At 34.8% G+C, this 13,154-nt stretch overlaps 1 long non-coding RNA gene across 2 annotated transcripts in view; it reads right to left on the bottom strand.

Annotated features, from left to right (window-relative positions):
- LOC116304507 (uncharacterized) overlaps positions 1-12,104 on the bottom strand; it is a 29,678-nt gene extending 17,574 nt beyond the window's left edge. For both annotated transcript variants that reach the window (XR_004198062.2, XR_004198061.2), the window contains exons 1-2: positions 12,045-12,104; positions 10,443-10,519 (exon numbers count right to left, since the gene is read on the bottom strand). This is a non-coding gene — a long non-coding RNA (uncharacterized LOC116304507). The remainder of the gene's footprint in view (positions 1-10,442; positions 10,520-12,044) is intronic.
- Positions 12,105-13,154: the final 1,050 nt, after the last annotated feature.

The following is a 13,154-nucleotide window of genomic DNA, read 5'->3' as shown; positions in this document are numbered from 1 at the left end:
CAAAATTTAATCAGAAGCACTCCTTTATATCTAGTATAGCATCTTATACAATGTTCAATAGTGAGTTGCATCACGTCCATCATATTTTCATGATTCTAACGTTTTTTACACAATTCTGATATCTTTTGCTCAATAACTAAATGTTTCATAAACATAGTAAATCACTTTTGCATATGACTAGCTTAGCTACTATGACTAGGTGCTAATCAAGATATCAATTAGCTTATCATCATATTTGCTTAGAGCACTAGTTAAGTATGGTCATCTAGTGAAATGGGACACTTATTACACAAAAAAATATCAACTTCATTAAATATTCAAAAATTGCATTCAAGATTGTTATACCTTTAATTTATTTGGTTTACAAATTTTAAGCTTACTAGAATTTTATCATATTTTATTAAGGAGCAAGATCATACAGCCCTAGTCTTTTACCATTAGCAATTCAGAGTAAAGGACATTATGGGTACCTTTTATCTTATCTTCACAAAAAAGATCACAAAAATATTTTCACTCTTATGAACAAGATAAACTGTCCTCAAACTCAAAACATCAGTTTGCCATAAATCTCAAAGACTAATCATCATGATACAAACTTCATCACTTCAGATAACATCTTCCAAAAGCACTCACTTCAAACAACACATTCACATCAAGACCAAATCCAACAAGTGACATCCCAATTAACACAAGTTTTCTTTTATGCAAAGTACCACTTTCAAAACACAACAAAGCATACAAAACAATAAAATGTGGCAATTATTACACTCTACGCAGTGCCTATCCCATGTGAAATATAACATATACAACATTAACAACCTTTGCAACAGCCAATGTCTCCTCTTTCTGCCTCCACCTTGCATACGTGTATGACTTTAGACTCAAAAACACTTCTTTATCTATAGTCTAAAGCAATCCTATCCTACAACAGGCCATGATCTATCAACCTGTTCAGGCTGCAACAGACTAAGCAAGGCAATACACATCCTCTGGAATCTGCTTCCTACATTTGAAAAAATTACACTTACACTTGAATTTGATATGTAGAAGAGAGAATGTTTAGGAGCTTACAAGTTAAATCAAATAATGTCAAAGGTAAAGGCCTTATCTAACATCTGTGTTTTTTCAGTTAGTAGCAAGTCTTCTAGAGAGCTGACTGTGTGAACTTTATCACCTCTCACTCGAATTTTACGAGTATTCAAAGCTGAAGATACATAGATTAAAGAGAACTCGAAACAGACATGGACATCCTGAGAATCAAACTGTGGACCTTAAAATCTGAAGGAAGCACACTAACAACTGAGCTATGCCTGCTCCATTACGAATAACACTGCTAATCAAATGTGTTTTTCTTAGAAAACTTGCAATTTCCATAACTCCCATCTAAAGCATTGCACATGACATGTGAGAGGGATACAATATTTTTTTACAACGATTGTTATAGTCATGATAAGGAAGGAGGAAATTTCAAAAAGAGCCAAAACCTTGGCAGCTATGATATACTCTGCAACTTCTCCCTTATGTGAGAGATAATATCAACAATTATTGTGTATTTTAAAATTATTAAAGCTATTTATAGTCTTTTAATACTTTAATATTCGTTTGTTAGAACAGGAGATATTATCAAAGAATTTTAATATAATATCAAGATAATATCAACAATTATTGTGTATTTTACAATTATTAAAGCTATTCATAGTATTTTAATAACTTAATATTTGTTTGTTAGGACAGGAGTTATTATCAAAGAATTTTAACATAACTACGATTTCAATCATGAACACTTACACAAATGAAATAGACCTTTCCCGAATTCAGACCTATTTCATTATTACTACTAATAATTTATAAATGATTCTAATTAAATGTTTTGAAGAGTCTTATAAATACTATGGAGTTGAGAGCTATGGCTTCTTTCCCTCACTTAAACTATTAATTCAACTACTCTTGTAATGTTAAATTTTTCACAAAATTGCATGCCCTATACTTATCTTTATATCAAAATACATCTTGCAATGTCTATACAATAGTTTCTATTAGATACTATGATTATCAGTGTTGTAACATATCTTATACCAGTGACTCACCTGTATCCTATATTGATTGAATCTAGAAGAACACCAGAGGTAAGTATTTCACTGTAGACAGGTGTTAGTTTATAAGAGTTGAATACCAACCATAGATGGGTTCGTAATCTTCAAATAAAGCATGCTACAACATGCATAATAATTTGTGGAACCCTACAGTAAAACCTTTGTTTGGAATTGTTGACTTTGATCATAATTTTGCCCTAATTTATTTATATAGCGCACATATCCTGTGCTCATGGCAAATTCACTATGACGTCACATCAAAACAATCTTCAACAATCTATTGTTTAAACGCAAAGGATCATGGTCGTCGGACGGGGTCAAATCAACACAAATTCAGCGAAAATTGTTCTAAGACCCGTATCAATCCACCAAGAGAAGTAGAATAGCCAGCAAATGCTCAGAATATTTTGAAGTACATATTATTACAATATCATATCTGAAAACAAGGCCATTTTAGATTAAACTATTTCGCTAGGAGCAAATTTTATTGAATTTCCTATTGGGTTTGGCGATTTTATCCCCCAACATAAACAAGCAGTGACGTCATAGTGAAATAGGGCAATTAACAAGTTAAAACTTTTGCACTTTTGCACTTATCTCTTTATTATGAAAATGTTCATTTCTGGACAATTTGGTTGGATTTCAAATCTAGGGATGTACAGTTTCATTAACTCAGTGACATCATGGGTTTTTCAAATTTATATATTTGAGATGCTTTTGAATTTTATTGATTTACATGAGTTTATGTCCATCGCAAAGTTCTAGATAATGAGAAATATTTGTTGCTCAACATAAATCTATTTCCATCGTGAAACATTTGTCGCTGGACCTAAATTTATGTCAAAATGAAAAAGTGCAAATACAACTTTTAACTTATTTATGTATTGTGGATCTTGACTGCGAAAGGTATATATTTTCATGGTGGCATCATTTACTAAATAAATTGCATTGTCTCTCACTAATGCGACCTGCTTTGGATCCCTGCCAGGCTTAGTGTTATGTGAGCATGACAACCAATGTTTCATTAATTTTGGATGTTTGGACCTTTTTCGATTTTTGGCTGAAAAGGTTGGCTCCTATTTTCTCTTAAGGAGAAACATGGGTAGCATAGTGCTTATAGTGCTCGCCTCTCACTAATGCAACCCGGGTTCCATGGAACGTTATGTGAGTAGAGTGTTTGTTGGTTCTCTCTGGCACTTTGAGGGTTTGCCTCTGGGTTCTCCAGTTTTTCCCCCCTCCACTAAAAAATAACTTACAAATTGATCCAGGAAATGAGGGCCAGAATGGAACAAGCCACTTTGCTTCATCTGTTTTACCCTCGTTACCAAGGCATTTTTTCCCATTTTTTTTTCCTCCACATTTCATTATTATGTTAAGCACTCTGGTCTTGATTGGCAATAACAAAACATCCAAACATCCTATTAATTTTCAATGAAGCCAAATGCAACCAATATATATTGATTTTAATGAAAACTTATCTCAATATCTTTGGTAAACCTCATTAGTCAAATCCAAGTAATTTTTTAAATTACCAACAAATTTCTTTTCATGTTTTTCAAGGGTCATATGTCAAGAAACTATTGAGTGTACTCTTGTGTAATGAGCCATTACAACGTTCATTAAGAAACTGGGTCCTGTTGTAATTGCAGTGCATTGTGGGGCTTATTTAGGAGACATATTTCCAAAATGCCATGTATTTAATTGCCAAAAACAGCCCTACAATGCACTGTAATGACAACTAGACCCAGTTTTTCAATCAACCTTGGAATGGCTCATAACACAAAGTGTTCACTCAAGGTCGAACTAATGAGAAAATATAAGCAGAATGGTTTGATCAATTGTTGAAATTAGTGCTATTTGTGTTGTACATATAGTAATGTTTTTACTCTATTAATTTGGCTTATCTGTAACATTTCCCATGTGCCTCTTGACTGCTGTTCACTATAGAAGTCTCCTAAAAAGTACAAAGCCAAATACATAAGTACCTTGTAATATACAGATATTTTTATTGATATCTGTGAATGTTTTTTCATTTCTGCTGTGTGCAAGATGTTTTATAAGTTGATTAAACTAGCATGTTTCAAAACAAAACTGAAAAATGCTTACGCTGGTATTGACTGGCTGATAATTAATTACTGCAAACAGCTTGTTGTTCAAACATGATAAAACAGGTAAATCCTGTTATATCACAATATCAAATACTGTAGCAGTTTATTTAATAGAAGAGCTGTAAGTAGTAAACTGTTACTTATAAACAGGGGGATCAAAGGTGACATGGTAGTACTACACTCACCTCTGGGGTCACAGGTTGGATTCCTGCACTCAGCATTGCATGTGAGTAGAGATTATTGATTGATTGTTTGAAGGTGTCCTAAATCACCGTTTGCAATGACTTTCATGATTAGTTTCATAAAACAATAAAAATCGTCATGGCTAACAAACCTGAGGCCCTCATCCCTTGATTAAATTGGAATTTAGAAGTTGATTTTTTAAGTGAAAATAGATTAATCTTGCAAACCAAACTTAACAAAATAGGTGCTTTACTATTGGGCAATCCAAAAGCAGGTTCAAAACAGTGAGGCTACTATGGAAACCAACAGCACATGGTTTGCAATACAATTATGCATGGCTTGGCCCACGAACGCCTGTGACTCTGACCCCAAACCTGAAGGAATTTATTAGTTGAGCGGGATTGAAAATATGAGTTTAAAATCTAATACAGCGATTGAAATGATAAAGAAAAGTCAACGAAATTATTCTTAGATGAGTCCACTATGAGAGGTAAAGTGTATATATTTTTTTGTGTAAGATTAGACAAATTCCACTTTTTCCCATTGATGGCTAAATAGTTAGACAGCTCAAAGGATTGGAGTGATTAAGCACCCAAGGATTTACGAATCGTTTTTGGATATGATCGAAAGTGCGAGAGCTAGTAAAGAGGGAATTCATGCGGGAGGAGGGGGGATCATATAAATATCACATAGCATTGCCTCTAACAGGAACTGGCCATGGTACTGTATGTAAGATAATTCACTCTTCTTCTCCTGTTTGCAACATTACGAAATAGATTTACATTTCTTAACACTTTTCCTATGGCCACGGAATGCCTTTCTTTAAGAAACGTATGAATTTGATATCATTCTGCTAAACGTTTTTTACTCTAATAGATAAATGCTCGGTTTTGAAAATCAACAGTCTTGCAAAAATATATCTATACCCTTTGAACTATATCCGTTTTAAATTAGCGTTTTTTCGCTCAAACTGTAAACAGGGTTCGTGCTGTGGTATCCACTTCAAATTCAGGGACTATTCAAGCAGTATTATTCGAGAACCCAAAAATGATCAAGTAATGATCAAAGCAGAAATTCAATTGAGTTTTTAAAATGTTAAAAGTTTTTAAATGTTTAAAAGGAGTTTTTTTCAAGGAGTCTAAGGAGTAATACTAACCCTGTGTGAAACTAGCAGATACAAATCTGGTAGTAAAATTGCCACCCTGTCCAATCCTCCTCCTAAGCCTGTACTCCCCTTGTGGGGTATAGGCCATCACCCTGTCCAGTGGTGTCCTGAAATATCTCTTTTTACTCTTATATACCCTTCCTGCTTTACTACAGTAATTGAGTAAATGGAGTAACTGAATGAATAAAGTAAACACATTCCTTCCTGCTTGTGGACGGAGTCATAAACGTTTGTGTGCAGAGCCATCATATGTATTTTTCTGACAAAACTACAGATCGGATGTTTCCATAGTAAACTGTACTTTTTTTCTCGGGCTTGTCAAATATTTCCCTTTTGCTCAAAACCTAAGAAACTAAATTTCAATCTGTTGGTTAGTTTGAAGTTTTGAAAAGAAGATTTTTTGAAGAAAATAATGGTACGGTATAAACTTTGGTAATTTTTTTTTAATGAGGCCATTAATTCCATATCCTAAAAAGCTGTAAGCAATATGCTATCAAGAAAAAACAAATAAGTCAAGCCATTTATAGAATAAAGGACAAAAATATATAGTTGTTCAATTGTTTTGAACTTCCTAGTATTGGGTAGTTCCAGAAATTATTATCCATACTCCCCCCTGCCTCCCCCACCCCAAGGAGAAATGTACAATTTCTGAGGGTTAGGGGGTCAGAAGATATAAAACAAAATTACAGAGTTTGTATGGAAGAAAATTGGAATTCCCAGGGGTGTGGAGGAGGGTCTTTTTTAAAAATCCTCTGTGGAAGGGCGGTCTTTTAAAAAGATCCTCTGTTTGGGGGAAGGAATTATGGATAATATATCTGAAACTACATATTGGTATTATCAAAAGATGCTGTAGAATATAATAAAAGAAAATAGAAATTCTGGGAATCTTGAATCTGTTTTAGCAAAATTAAGCTGCAAACAAAATATCATGAATTTTCAAATAAGATCTTGTGGTGAAACTAGCTCATAAAATATTATAACAACTTTCTTCCATACAAACTTTTGTTCTTTCTCTTCTGACCCCCACCCCTCTGAAATTTCTTTTTTTATGGGGGGGGGGGTAGCTGGGGAAGTATGGATAATAATTTCTGGAACTACGCAATACTAGGAAGTTCAAAACAATGATAAAATACAGAGGTTTCAATAAAAGGTGGTTGCTCATTGGGTACTTCACCTCATTGCCGGCTATTTCATGATGAAATTGAAAACTATTAACATTATCTAGTGCAGAACACAACCACCTATTTTGTCAAGAAAGCTTCCTATTTCAGAAATCGACAGTTAAAATACTGCATGCTTCTTTCAAAAGATAGTAACCACAAAAATTACTAAATCCTCTGTTTTGAAATAAAAACTTTTTGAAAAAAGAGCAAAAGAAAACAGTTATTAAACAACATTTTTCCATGTGGCTTTATATCTTAGTACATGACGGAGTCCTGATATTGTTTGTGCACATGCTCTTGTATTTCATATCATACATACTGTACATATTCATCACTGCTTCTTTACTGCTGTAAGACTAGTTTAGCTCACTTCTTTTATCATTGTGTCCCATTCTAAGGGACCGGTCATTATTTACAGGGAGGGGGGTCGAAATGAGGGGGGGACCATTTTTGTGTACCAAAGAAGGGGGGAACAAAAAAAGCCTTTTTTGTTAGACACTTGTCAATTTTTTTTATTGCGAGGGGAGGAGGGATCACTAAAATTTGAGTTCTCTATGAAGGGGGGACAAAAAAAATTGAATGTCACATTTCTCATTTCCACCAGCCTCCCCCCTCCTTTCCTGTAAATAATGACCTGTCCCTAACCAACTCCTCTTTAATGTACCTTTCACTGTCATATCCTACCCTCATTTTCTCAACGTCTCTATTCTATGACAATTAATCTCACTTTCTCTACCATTCTCATGCCATAAAATCCCCATTATAAGCCCGGTTATAAGCCCACCTCAGGTATTTGGTGTCTTTTTTCTAAGTTGATGTAAACGATAACAGAAATAAATAAGATTTTCCTATTAACTCTTAGCCCATGAAAAAGCCCAGAGTTTATACCTATAATTATATGGTATCCACCCACAAAACTAGTGCTAGACATTAGCACCTGCAAACTAGTGTCAGACAACTTAAACCAGATTCTCCTGTTATGATGGAAAGTCAGGGTACAGTGGAGGCCATGTTGTTTCAGTGGTTTCAACCAACAGAATAGACCACTTCAATGATGCAGCGGCCATCTTCAATCGAAAGGCCCAATGAGCAGCTCAGGGAAAAAACAACTCAAAATTGCTGAAATGTCGACCCCACAATCTTTGAGAAATTTGCTCAGTTATGTAACTGGCCATTTAAAAAAAATGTATCTGCTGTCAAATTGTCTTATTGTGAAGTTCCAGAAATTATATATACCCCACGTCCACCCCTAAGAGGATTTTGGAATTTTTGAGAAAAAGGGAGGGGGTAGGGTAGGGAAGGGGAGGGGGTAGGGGTCAGAAAAAGAAAAAATTACATATTCTAACCCTATGAATATTCATTAGGCTTCCTGATGACGTAATTGACATTATTTAAGGCATCATTAATTATTAACTAGAGGCTGTAGGCAGCGTTGACTGGGATACCTGGAAGGGGGGAGTGGAGGACCTGGTTTCAACCTGCATGGAATACATTTAGTTGGTTGAGCTTCCAAAAATACTGATAAAGTAGTACTGATAACTAACTCAATTTCGAACTGCAATTCCAGTTCCGGTTCGGATTTTGGCATACGTAGTTAGGTTGTTGTTCAAGCATAAGCGTGCACGTTTGCAGGGGCATTGTATAGCTCGCTTTAACATCAAAATGCTTCATTTAAAACGTAAATATGGTCTAATATTTGCTCCAGGCCTCTCTCATAATTGCTTTACATTTTATTATTTTATGATTTATCAATATTTTTTAATGAATCACCATTTTTTTGAAGAAAAATTAAAGGAGATCATAACGCTTTGAATGGCACAGATCAAACCCTGAAATGTGCTTAGCAAATTATTTATTTTGCTTCTTAAATCAAATAGAATCTTAAAATAAATATTGCTATGTACCTCATGTTCCTTTGTGAGTAGACTTTGAAGCTAAAACAGTTAATATAAATACATAAATGTAGGCTATAAGAATATCTATATTGTCATGCTGAATACATAGGATTTTGCAGTATCGCTTATCGTATAAATTCTGACTTTTGAAACCCTGTTCTACTTATCGATCTTCGCTCGTTCATGCAGAAAAATATTGCTCGAGTAGATGAATCATGAATAGTAAACCAAAACAAGCTATTGCTCATGAAGCTCATTGAATATTCTTAGAAACAATCGCTTCGAAACCATCAGTATCTTCTTGCCTTGAAATCCATGTTTACGAAATTGATAAATTATTATTTCTAGTTCGGCTGTCTTCAATAACAGCAGTCAACAAAATAGAGCATGCGTAGACATAAACCTCTGCCGAGTGATCTAGTAGCACCGCCCACTCATAATCACTTGACAACAAAGTGACATTGATTGACATCTGGTACATGATAATTGATTTGACTATGGATGTGAACCCCACTGCAGATGCCCGCAGAGGTCTCTTGGGCAAGTTCCTGAAGACCCCTGGGTACTATTGTGCAACTTTACCATTGTGTTGTGGAGAAGACAAAAAAAAACAGACATTATATTTCCCAGTAATAATTTGTTTAGTTTCCATGGCTTGAACATTTGCCTATCTTTTAAAAATTTTACTTTAGAGGATGCTTTTACTTCACCTGTAAATTCAGTTAGTTCATTTGCATTCCATCAGGCATGTTAATTTATGCTTTCGTTTAGCTTAGTTATCCTAAAGTTTCCTAGTTTGCATGACTTTTGACAACTTTGTTCACATATTTTCTTTAGATTGTCATTTATCATAGTCAATTTTGACTAGTTTCCAGATGCCTGATCCAAAAATCCTGTATTTGAAGCCACTTATGGGCAAAAAACATTGAGGGGGATGGGTGTGGATAATTTCTGGAACTACACATTATATAACCGTCAACGTCAATTGATGCCATTATTGTAGCAAAGCTTTGTCTTTTTGCTCCCTAAACGACCCATAATGCCAACAAATCATTAAAGTAGTCCATTACTGTTGGTTGATATAACAAGAAGACATTTTTGGTTACAGAATATGAAAGCAGCTTTTGTGCAAGCAGACTGGCTGCTCGCAGGTCAACAGCCCTTGTCCATGATCTGACTAATAACATTGTTATAGAAAATATTATTTGTGGCCTAAAGTACCCCTTTGTATGTTCCATTCACTGTCACAACCCTTGGTTTCCCACTGTCTCTGTATTCATATAACCAATCAAACAATGCTTATATTGCTATGTTATAGAATTGTTTCTACCCTGTCTTTTGTTTTACCAAGCTTTTGCACTACTGGTGCATTGATCATCCACAAAGGGCTAAAGTGATTTGTAAACAATGATTCATATAAACTACATGTAGAAAACTATATGTGTGCACAATTTTGATGTACTTGGAATAATACTCTTTCTTCACTAAAGTTCAGTCATTCATCACTTGACAATCTTAAATTTAACTATTTAGTTCAAAGTCAAAAAGATAAGAACTCTCCTGTACAAGTTGTCTTAAGTACATAATTAAGCATGGGAGGTTCCATCAAAGTGCTATTTTTAGACATAATGTTTCCATGCATCGTTAACAAATGGGTATTTCACAAACAAACAAATGATATTCAGAGAAAATCAAGCACATTTTTAATGGGTACATTAAAACTGTTTCAATGTTGATGACCAGCACTCAGTCACGAAACCTCCCATAGCAGATAGTAATGTTCTGCTGAAGAATGTTTGTTATTTTTATGTGCAAGAGTAATACATATGACATACCAGCAAATATGGTTACCAACAAGATTGAGAGAGCAGAGTAGGTTCAATTATAATCATATACATGTATTGTTCCTCACCTGAAATTAATAGAGAAAAAAGAGAATTAATAAATTAATTAAAAAGATTTTAAATTGATCTACAGTATATCTAGACTAATTCCATAAGTCAGTCTAAGTTGAATATTTTTCCACTAACCAGTTCTGTGCTTAGAATACAGACTGGTCAGTTGTCAGTCATAAGGGCGGACCAATCATTTTTTAGCTGAGAGTGGGGCTGGTGGGATTGAAAGGGGGGCATCCGAAAAATTAAGGCTCCAAAGGGGGGGGGGGGGGGCAAAAAAGGCCTTGATAAAAGGTGAGGCCATCCAAAAAAATCAAATAGTTGGAAAGGCTGCCAGGAAAAAATGGGGATCTAGGGGTGGGCCATCAAAAAGTTATGAGGGGCCACCCTGTTTTTCCAGACCCCCCCCCCCCCCCCTCCCAGCGAAAAAATGATTAGTTCCTATTAAATGAGCAGCCAAAATAGTTTTAGTTTAGTCATTGCAGGAAAAAGATTTTAATTCTTAATTCAAAAATATTAGAGGAAATTCCCAATAAAGAGAAAAAATGTGGGGGAACTAAACCCAGACTTGGTAAATTATTGGGATCAATTGTTATAGATGACAATAATTTTTCAACAAACACTCACAACTGGGAATTAAATACATGCCTTAACGATCATTGCAATGGAATGAGAATTTATTCCCAACTAAAACTAATAAAGCCTGAAGGAAGCGTAACAGTCACAAGAGGCCTAGCCGAGTGCAGCTGTGCTGGCTTCTTGAGCGCTTAAGCAACTGGCCAAGTGCACCCAAAACTTGATGGAAGCACGAAAAATCAATGACCAATGCTTTTATAACATAGCAGAAATGTAAAAAGTTATTTGTTTATGGAGAACATTTTCCTAACAAAATCTTCATTACATAGCACGCACCATCAAATTTTGGATGCACACTCATGCATGCTAACTAACCAATCAGAGCAAAGTATCTTCATTATTGTTCAGAATCAATAGTATAATTGGAATAAGTTGCTATTTGAGTCCACCAAGCACAAAGAGTAAAAGCTATATGGAATAGGTCTAATAAATATTTTAAAACAATATTTCGTACTATTTTGTATAATATTTGTTTTCGAAAAGCTTAATTTTCAAAAATTTATTGTCACAAAACACTCCCCCAAAAATATGTAATAAAAGTCAACACTTACTAATGTTCTCTAGGGAGGGGTAGGTTAGAAGAGGATATTGTCTGCAAAGCACGAAGAAAATTAGTCTTAAAAATTCTTTTAAAGAAATAGCAATTTTCGAAAAACGATATTCGAAAAAGAAATTAATACCAATCTTTAAAGCCGTTCAAACATAAATAAACCATATTAAGAACACAAAATGTGTATGAAAACACGTTTTTACAGGAACGACAAACGACGTCTGCACACGTGCCAAAAGAAATACTCTGAAGTCCAACAAAACAGACCGCAAATGTCGAAAAAAAGACGTAAAGACAAGTCTAGATCTTTAAATTAAATATTCCAAGGTTCTCTTAAGTTTCTGAACATTTCTTACCATCTTAATAGCCATTTTATTGATCTCTTTCCAAAACTTCAAGAATCCGCCATGTTTTCTTGCTGATGTGATAGGCCGAAAGGGCTGACGGGACATTGGTATTGCATGCCCATAGTTCCTTGCGCATGAATGAAAAGACCGCGCCCAACTATTTAATTGATAACAATATTAATAATAATAACAATAACAACAACAACAACAACAAAAACAACAACAACAACAATAATAATAATAATAATAATAATAATAACAATAATAATAATAATTTTCTTTAAGTATACCCATGTTGTGATTTTCCCTTTAATCCTAAAGTTGACTCCCAATCTTAAGACTGTGCTTAAACCTAACCGTAACCATTGTGGAAACTGCGGCTTTACCATTAACAAAAACCCTAACCCTAAACCCTAACCCTAACCCTAACCCTAACCCTAACCCTAACCCTAACCCTAACCCTAATCCTAACCCTAAAAAAACGGTTAACCCTAACCCTAACCGCCTAACACAAACCTTATCAATACCCCTATACTCTAACCAATTGTTTGTTTGTTTGTTTGCTTGCTTGCTTGTTTGTTAGTTTGTTCGTTTGTTCGCTTGTTTGTTCGCTTGTTTGTTTGTTGGTTTGTTGGTTGGTTGGTTTGTTTGTTTGTTTGTTTGTTTGTTTGTTTGATGCAGCGGACTTTGAAAGTGTCGGTGCCGATCATATGTGCATTACAGTGACCGTGATTTCTAGCTTTTCTATAATTTTCATTGGCGGAATTTTTTCACTTGCAATGTGATTGGTCTGGCAGTGCTTGACCTTGGTCTGACCGTGTCTGCTCCAAGTTCATACCGTGTTTTGGGCATTCGATTGGATGGAGATTAAATTATCGTGCAATGGGATTGGTGTTTGAATGCCTTTTTACCAGACACTTATAAATTCTCAACAGGTATGGAAACTAAAAAAGATAATAAAATATCATTTCACATAAGTAAGCCAGGATTTTCAGAACAGGGGAGGAGCCCAAAAGTCAAAAATCCACCATCTCGTTTGCGCCCCAGAAACGCAAAACCAAACATAAAAGCAAAAAAACCGACATTACGTTTCACGTTCTATTTTTACAAGAAAAAAAT

This window comes from Actinia tenebrosa, unplaced genomic scaffold, assembly GCF_029948245.1.
Source record: "Actinia tenebrosa isolate PJP-AT-01 unplaced genomic scaffold, QUT_ActTen_1.0 PGA_scaffold2__45_contigs__length_23673736, whole genome shotgun sequence".
NCBI classification, from domain to species: domain Eukaryota; kingdom Metazoa; phylum Cnidaria; class Anthozoa; order Actiniaria; family Actiniidae; genus Actinia; species Actinia tenebrosa.
The sequence above is the reverse complement of the archived record's forward strand: the minus strand, read 5'-3'. Positions and strand labels throughout refer to the sequence as shown.